Source organism: Corapipo altera, unplaced genomic scaffold, assembly GCF_003945725.1.
Source record: "Corapipo altera isolate COAL_440 unplaced genomic scaffold, ASM394572v1 2, whole genome shotgun sequence".
Classification (NCBI taxonomy): domain Eukaryota; kingdom Metazoa; phylum Chordata; class Aves; order Passeriformes; family Pipridae; genus Corapipo; species Corapipo altera.
Genome location: NW_020884890.1, coordinates 87,064 through 96,590, shown reverse-complemented (window position 1 = coordinate 96,590; position 9,527 = coordinate 87,064).

Here is a 9,527-nt window from a genome sequence, read left to right as displayed (position 1 = left end):
ATGCATTATCCTCTATTTTAAGAAAATATACTGAACACTGTGTTTATTCAGAGTAGTTTCATGAAGAAACTCCGATTGATCTGTGAGGATCCATCCATAGATAACCCTATAACCTTATTCTCTGCTGCAGAAATGTCTGCTGTGCAAGGCACAGCTGCAGCAGAGCTTTAGGCAGGCAGCAGATATGCAAGGAGGTGAGGGTGTGGATGATTACACAGGCAAGATGGTTTGTTCTGGCTTATTGGTGTTTCTGGTGGCTGTATCTACTGCCAAAGCTAACACAAATATCCATACATGGCACTACATGACCTACACTACTTTTGCAAGGTCTTAGCTCTGAAAGCACCAGCCTCAGTATTTAAAGCTAATTCTCTGGGAGTAATCTCTGTGCTTGCTCCAAAGCAAGTATATTTCTATATAAGGGCTCTTCTGAGGCCATCAGAGAGCTACAGCAATGTTCCTCAGAATTATACATTAGCCAGACTGTATCTTACAGAAACATAGCTTTTATATTTGTTGTTTTTTTTTTTATTCATGCAGCATTTTAAGGTAAAATCTAGACATATTATAATAAGGAACTATCTCAATAATACAAGGCAGCACCTCCATTTTTTAGTATATTTATCCTGAGAATATCCATTTGAGAAAGGGAAATGTTTCTGTATCAGTCACACCAATGGGGAGATGAGAAAGGCGGAACAGGGATTTGACCCCCATCTCTCCGGCCTTGCAACATACCTTGTGTTTCTTCTGGCCTTCATCTCCCCAGAGTCACTGCCTTTGCATGGGAAAAGGATTGTAAAAAGCTCCTGCCCTTTTGACAGACCAGCAAGGCTATGGACTATTTTCTAAAATCTGGTACTAAACACATTCCCTGTACTTTTAAATGAAAAAAAAAAGTGTGTCAAACTGCTGGTGGTAGAAAGAACTGCAGCTAAGGAAGCCTTAGGGGATACATCCTGAGTCATTGTAGAGAGTTTTTCTTTCCTTGTGGCATTTGGGATGTTTACTAATCTGTGTGCCTGGTAATCCTGGCACTTTTGCTCTGCTTCCCATCAAGGTAGTAATTTGGGGCTTTTTAATAATTATGGTCAAGGAGTTAGTGTTTTACTTCATTGCAGACAATATGTAGAAGTGGCCACTGTGGTGAATCTCAGCAGGGATACTGTTTGTCTGTGCCAGGAACAGGCTTTACAAGTCTGGCATGGGGACTCAGGGGAGGCCGAGGAGGATGGGAAGGTGGCACAGTTTATTTAAGAATGAAAAAAGAAGGAAGTCTGCTGGTGTCAGAGTAAAAATAGATGCAATCAGTAATCAAAGTAGAGCATGAATAGGATATTAAAATTGTGCACCTGAAGCAGTTTGGACCTGACTCATGCAATCTATGCAGGCTGGTCCTGATTCAGTACAGTGTCTCTTCTTCTCTGAGCTGCTGCAGTCTCCAGATACTAAAGTGTTTCTGTCTTTCACAAGGTGAACTTCACCAACACTGCTCACCTCCTGAAGCAAGGAGGACTCACCATCAATGCAGGAGAAACAGATTAGGGAACACTTTAACAAACCCAACATATGTAAGTCCATGGGCCCTGATGGGAAGCTGGCAGGTGTTACTGTGAGGCCATTCGCAATAATCCTTGAAAAATCATGGTGATTGGGTGAGTGTGAAGAAAGTAATGTCACTTCTGTCATCAAGGAGAACAGGAAGGAAGATCTGGGGAACTAGACTGGCCAGTGCCACCTCAAACTTTGCAGAGGTGATGGAAAAAAATCTTCTTGAAAACTCTTTGCAAACACATGGAAGACTAAAAAGTGATCAAGAGCAGTCAGAATGGATTTATGAAGAGAAAATTGTGCTTAACCAACCTCAGAGCCTTCTACAATAAGATGAGTGTCTTGGCATGAGGGAGGAGCAGTGATGTATTTTATCTTGACTTCAGCCAGGCTTTCAGCACAGTCTTCCAAAACATCCTCACAGACAAGCTGATGATGTATGGCCTTGTTAAGTGGACAGTGAGGTGGACTGAAACCTCAGCTACGCTGTGATTCTGGGAACACTGAGGATCAGCCATAGCTGTTCTCATACCAGACAGTTGCAGTCTCCAGATGCTGCTGCTTGAATTACCTGGGTACAGTGCGGCACATCTGGAAAGTCATCCAGAAGTCTGGCATATGAGGAACACCCTGGGGCAGCAGGACACAGCCTTTGTGGCCCTGCAGACAGCATCATCATCAATCTGAATGACACAAGCATCCTTTGCTCTCCTTGTTGGATTATTTGATTTCTGTGAGCAACATGAGATGATTTCCTGTACGGCACCGATAGTCTCTTAGAGGACAGGGCAAACCAGGAAGGTCTTTGGCCAGCTTTTCACTCTGAGCTCATTTCTTCTGTTTCCACTTAGTAACCAAGGAAGCAAAACTGCCTTGGAGGGCCTCTATCAAACAAGTGTTTTTCATTTCTCCAAATCAGTTGTGTCAAGATTTGAATTTCACGTCATTTGGTTATTTTATCACTAGTGATGTGGTTTAAGTCTTCTGTTACCAAAGGTTGCCCAATCTATTTGTTCTTCTGAAGACAGATAGTCATAAATAATACAAATCACAGCACAAGAGTGACTTCTTTGCTCGCTGGTTTCCATGACAGGTGGAAACTGTTAAGTAAAGGCCAAAGTCATATGGCGACTGGGAATCCCTCTTGCTTTTAGGGGAGATAGCAAATGTCTGTGTCAGGATCAGGTCCCTCAGCCCTTTACCTCCAGCAGAACATTCCTGCCAGGACATGGCAGGGACCAGCTGGTGTGGCCTTCCCCTGTCCCAAACACCAGGTGGAGAGTGGAAGGGCAACAACATGCTGCTGTCCTCATGTTTGTAGCCTCTCCACTGGTACCTGTGGGTGGCAAGGTGAGCTGGTGGCATCCCAGCCTTACTCTGGACTCTGGCACCTACAGCAATGAGTTACATATACCACATGAACAGCTGTGACCAACCTGATGTCTGTGGATACTGTAAACATTTGGTGTCATGCAAAGCTGTTTGCCAAACATCCAGACTTCCTCTGTTCAAGTCATAGCAAAGACAGGAGGTAACCACGATCTTCAGCCCAGTCAGCAGTGGTTGTGGGCAGAGTAGGATCCCTGGAGGCAGGGCCCTCCAAGCTGATAATAGAAGCAGCAGTACATTTCAGGGCAAAGAAGGGGTGGTCCATGGTCATTCCCCGTAGACTTTCCTGATTCCCTACAGAAAGGAATAGGATTCTGGTCTGAGAGGCTGGAGACAGTAGGATAAGGCTGTACACACGGTATTACTGAAGACCACTTATTCCTGCACTCAGAGGAAAGTCGGGGGGCAGGAGGAGAGCAGGAGAAAAAAGAATGAATGTCTGGCCTTGGGGTGGGTGAATACAGGATGAACAAACAGATCAAAGAGTCCTCTGCCACTCTCCCTTGTGAGTTCTTTGGGTTCTAATAATGAAACAGTATAAAAAACTATTAAAGTACTATAAAAATTACTTGTGATGATATAAAAACTGAAAATAGATTACATATGGCAAGCTTTCTCTCCATGGAGATACTACAAGTGTCTCTTTTCACCCACTGTGTACTTTCATCAAACCTGTCGGAACTTGGTACAACTGAATTTTTGGTATATCCGCCAAATCTATCTGGAAACTGGTCAGCGAGTGCAAAGGTTATTGGCAGAAACTGTCAGGCTTGACAAGATGACTGCTTAATACTTCATTTTGTTAGGGAACTGGCCAAAGGGTTTCATAGAGGGATCTGAACAGGCTGGATTGATGGACTGAGGCCAATTATATGAGGTTCAACAACACCAAGTGCCGGGTCCTGCACTTGGGTCACAACAGCCCCAGGCATCACTACAGGCTGGGGACAGAGTGGCTGGAAAACTGCCTGACAGAAAAGGAGTTGAGGGTGCTGGTGAACAACAGCTGAACCTAAGCCAGCGGTGTGTCCTGGTGGCCAAGGTGGCCAGTGGAATCCTGGCCTGTATCAGAAATAACGTAGCCAGCAGGACCAGGGCAGAGATCATTCCTCTGTACTCAGCACTGTTGAAGCCGTACCTCAAGTACTGTGTTCAGTTTTGGGCCCCTCATACAAGAAAGGCATTGAGGTGCTGGGGCATGCCCAGAGAAGGGCAACAAAGCAGCTAAGAGTGCTAGGGTTGCTTAGCCTGGAGAAGAGGAGGCTGAGGGGAGATCTTCTTGCTCTCTACAACTACCTGAAAGAGGTTATAATGACGTGGGGGTTGGTCTCTTCTCCCAAGTAACGAATGACAGGATGAGAGCAAATGACCGCAAGTTGTGCCAGGAGAGGTTTAGACTGGACAATAGGAAAAATGTCTTCACAGAAAGGGTTATCAGGCACTGGAAGAGGCTGCCCAGGGAAGTGGTTCTATCACTATCCCTGGAGGCATTTAAAAGACATGTACATGTGTCACTTACAGACATGGTTTAGGGGTGGATTTGGCAGTGCTGGGTTAATGCTTGGACTCCATCTTCTTCAAGGTCTTTTCCAATCTAAATAATCCTATAAAAATTACAGCTAACCTGTAGCTGTAATAGGGCTTGGAATCCCAAGTCAGGCAGGCTTTGATGCTGGTTCACTGCAGGGTGAGGCAGCACATTTGCTCCTGCAGGCAGTTGCTGTTATCCAGGTAAACTACAAAATGTGGTCTTTTTTCATCAAAATACTCTCTTTGTCTCCATGATTACTATAACTTTACCAGCTGTTGTCCCAGCCTACCATCCTAGTCCTGTTGACCAATGCAGATTTATAGCAGGGGAGTAAGAGTCCTGTTTTTTGGGGATTTTTTAACTCTTGCCTGTTCCAAGGCATCAAGCCTACTCCCAGGCCTGAGCTTCAAAATGAGAGAAAACTTAAGCTCACACACACTTCTGTGCATGCCAACCTCACTTCTATGTGAAACGCGTGTGGTTTGGGCACAGCTACAGTTAGGATTGCCTGGCCAGGTTCTCCATCATTAACCTCATGACGAAGACGTAGGGCCAGTGCCAAGGAGACGGGTCAGCCAGTATCCTCCCAAACACAGCCCAAATTCTTGCATGAGTGTGAGCCCCACTATCTGTGCTGTCCCCACAACTGTGTGGCTGCTCCAACCACAGGGCAGGTAACACAGAAAGATATAGTTTGCATCACTGTACTTCAGTCCACCCTCCATTTAGCCATTTGCACACTGCCCAAACCAGTAGGCATCCTCTGCACATAAGGGTTCCTGGAAAACTTGCAGATTCCTACTTTTGTCCACATTTTCAAACTTTCATCACTCTAATGCCTCTGTATTTTGGTAGTCCTGAGGTACTACAGCAGGGCAAAGAGCACTGAATTGAAGGAGAGCACAGCAGCTTGTTCCCTGAGGTCTCTTGGAAAACCTTAACTCAGGCTTGACAGTAAACCTGGAATAGCAGTAGTCTTTTCTCTGTTTAGATGCCGTAAGTTTAAATTTAGGCTACAATTGTTCTATATCAAACCATCTTCAAGGCCCGATGAGAAGCTGAATTGCAATTTTAGGATAAAATTATCAGGAATGCTGCTGTGTTGAAGCTCAGTGATCACCAGATGATCAACACTGCACTCCATTCTTATTTTTTTTAATTCCTGTGAATGGTAATGAGATGCTGACAATACACTGTATGATTTTGGTCTCATAAAAGACTCTGAGTCTTTGAAGAAGAAAGAAGAAAAACTTGATTCACTGCCTTGCACATACCCAGACAAATATTCATCTTGTCATCAGATTACTTTTTGTGGTAGTTTTTCAGGTTCTACAGACTTTGGTAGCTTTTTACGTGAAATGTTTAAAAAGGCACACTTTCTTAAAGAGGGAGCAGGTTCCAAACAAAATTGCTGGCAACTGTGGTGTCAGCTTCTATGAAAGTTAGCCCCCCACAATCTTCCCGCTTTATTACCACTGGGAAATGCAGCTGACTTTAATATCTGTAGGTTTATTGTTCTCAGACTTTACTTTCCAAATCACCATCTGACTAGACACTGTCAATTACTAATATGCGTACTCAAGGTGAGTTTAAGGGTACTCAGTGTTTTCTTCTCCATGTGATTAAATTTCCAGGCAGAACTGAACCAACCCACTATCTTCCCGTTTGTCTTTTAAGGTAGGTGTCAAATTATACAAAACAAAGTAAAGACCTTTTTATTGATTCAAAGTACAGAAGTTGTGGTAAGTACCCTGAATTTCAAAGGTCTTCTTGAAGGCTGAATAACAGGAATAATCTTTTCCTTAGGTATCCCCACACACCCCAAAAAAATCAGTGAGGTGTGGGAAGGCCACAGCCATTGGGAACTGCAACTAGGAAAAAAACCTTAAAGCCCCTGATACATATACACTTAATGAAAACTGATTCTGATTATTACTTACATACATATTTATCAAATTTCCTTTACGAGATTTGTCTTTTCCTCTACACTAAACCCCTGAGTCCCATTCCCCACCAGCCCTGAGGTGTCTGCTTCCCCAATTGACTTAAAAGTAAAAATCAGTTGGTTTTGTGAACACAGTTCAAGTCAGACGGCAAGGAAACTGGGCTCTAGAGAAAAAAGGAGGAAAGGGACCAATATTTTGTACTTTTTTTCTTTAAGTATACAACTGAGAGCTGTAGCAATCCGAAAACTCGGGTATCAGCAGAAAAGGAACTGCTAGGATTATGCAGCAGGCTGTGGACAGCGGGAGCTGGGAGAAACTCCTTATTCTGAGGACCTGATGAGACCTATTGATATTCAACCATGTTGATTGGCCTGTCTCCTGTAGCAGGATATGGAAAGACTTTGTGATGATGTTATCAGACCACTTGAAACCTCTTTGTTTCTCCCCCCCCCATGTAATCCTGGATAAGGAAATCTTAACCATCTTCCCCTCACATGTAATCCTTGTTATGGGAAACGTTAATCAATTGTGTAATCCCCTAGTTAACATAATCCCTCCCCTGGTTAACATAACTCGTCCTCCTTATTAACATGTCCTACCCTCGAGACCCTTACATTGCGTTTCACGTGTTCAATAGATTCCAGTTTCTACCCCCGAATTGGGATCAAATAGTTTTGGACCTTTACAGAGAGCTAATAAAACTTAATGCCCCTATAAATATATCTTACCTGGCCAAACCAGGTTAATAGACACTGAAGTGTGAAGTACCAGACATAAACCCAATTTCTTATCAGCATAGATAGAAAGGAGTTGCCTGAATGCCCCTTCCAGTGAGAAACCCCTACAGCATCTTCTTAAAAATATGAGAAAGGATTATTTCTTTTTGCTCCCCAAAGACAGCAGGTGATGCAACATCAAACTTCGGGGAAGATCTGCACAGAAGGTAAACACACCTTCAGCTCATGGGCTCCCCTCTGTGCTCTAGCTGAGGTACCCCATTCGCATCCACGTTTGCCAGTTTTACAGGGTTTCTGGGGAAGATATTAAAGCTGTTCTACAACAAAGAAATTATTTGCACATACTGCAGGACAGGATGTCCAAACACCCCCAAAAGCATAACTCTCGGTCCTGGCTAGGGCCACCAGCCTTTCCCCAGTAAACTTGCACTCTGAACAGAAACCTTCAGAGCAGAGAAGGAACTGAAATGACGACCCCTGCTTTGGGGAACATACACTCTCCAAGTGGCAGTGGTTAAACACACTTCTTTTCAGTGCATCCTCCTTCGTAAGGATGTTCCCACTTCACATATTGGCTGGCTCGGATCGCATTTGGAGGCCATGATTCTGTCATTCAGATACTTAAAATCTCTTTGAAGAACTGGCCTTTCTGTTTAGTCCTGTTCAGTTGTGTTATTGTGGATGTCTTACCAGCACAGAAACCAAAGGAGATGAATGCCTGGCAGGCTAAATGTAATGTGCAAAAATTGCTTGGTCCATTTCCTCTATTTTTCCTGATATGTTCACAAATATTAAATAAGTTGTAGGGAAAAATACATATACTTCGTTTATGAAGTACAAAGGAACACTTCAAACCGTGGCATGCCACCTCATGGCCGAACAGCGACAGTGCACACCGGCACCAGTAAACGCATCAGGAAGCTGCATCCCAAAGCTCCTCATCAGTACTGAGATGCAACAACCTGCAGGGTTAGCACTATCTCCGGAAGAAAATAAGACAAAATGAAAAAAAAATCAATTCCTATTGAATTAATTAAAATAAATTTACTTAGTGTGTACATTGAATATGGAAACATGCCGGGATCACAGCGTTTGCAAGTATCTTCTCAAGAGAAAATTCATTCCTTCAGAAATAAAATGTGTGGAAAAAATATCTACTCATCTTGGACTTCCACATTAAAGAATAATTTCATTTGGCAGGATTTATTAGTCTTACTTTTCTTAGTTCTGGACCATATCCAGCTATTTCTCATAAAGCATTCCAAGGCTAAATTAATGAATGTGCAACAGGTATCTTCAAAATATGTCAAAAAGCTTTCAATTGCCAAGGAAGGCTGTCAATCCCAAAAAATGCAGGACTGTTTCATGTCTTCAGAAGCAGTCATGTTTCATGGGGTTTTTTTTCTATTCATATGCTGAACATGTGTTCCATAAAATCACACTATACTTAACCCAGAGGGTGGCTGGGTGCTGGAACAGGCTCCCCAGGGAAGTGGTTACAGCACCAAGCCTGACAGAGTTCAAGAGGCATTTGGATGATACTCACTCTCAGGCTCATGATGTGACTCCTGGGGATGGTATTACGCGGGGCCAGGAGCTGGATACCAGTGATCCTTGTGTGTCCCTTCCAAGTTGGGATATTCTACAGTTCTATGTAATTTTAACACCTCTTACTGTCTTGAATGATAGGTACACATTGCCATGGTGCACATGGACCCTTTCAAGTGGCCTACACTGCCAGAGCTGAAAGCAGTTTTAGCTGGGAGAGAATACCACTTTTATACATCCCCAGAAGTTCCATTCAATTGCAGACTAGTTCCTCTTCCAAATCCTTTGCTTCAGTCAACATTATATAGGACTTCTGGTTCTAGCAATTATTTTAAGGACTCAGGAACCAGACTCTGGACGGGACAGAGGCGAAGCAAAGCCCTAATTGTTCCTTTTAAGCAAACAATTATGCAAGCCATTTTAATAAGCAAGCTGCTAGTCTTAGCGTAACGGACAAAGGTTGAATCCAGACTGACTATCAAATGGAAGTCTTTGATTTCTTTACAGCTGCTATTAATACTAAGTAACATGTAACATCCATTCTGAAATCCAAACTGTTTTGCAAATGTATGTAAGCTTTTATGTTTTTCTCATCTTGGACAGTAGAAAAAATGGCAATGCACCTCAGTAGTTCATCCATTTTAACGTCAACAAAAGTTTCCAAATATACTGGCACACATTCCAAAGGAATTCTTTTCAATTAAAAAAAACTAAACCCAACTCTACTGTTCTCTTTCTTTAAACAAAAAACCTTGTGCAAACACCACATGTTTTTGAAATTGTGACCAGCTTAGCTAGGGTTATCGAGTGAATTAGAAGCTGAAC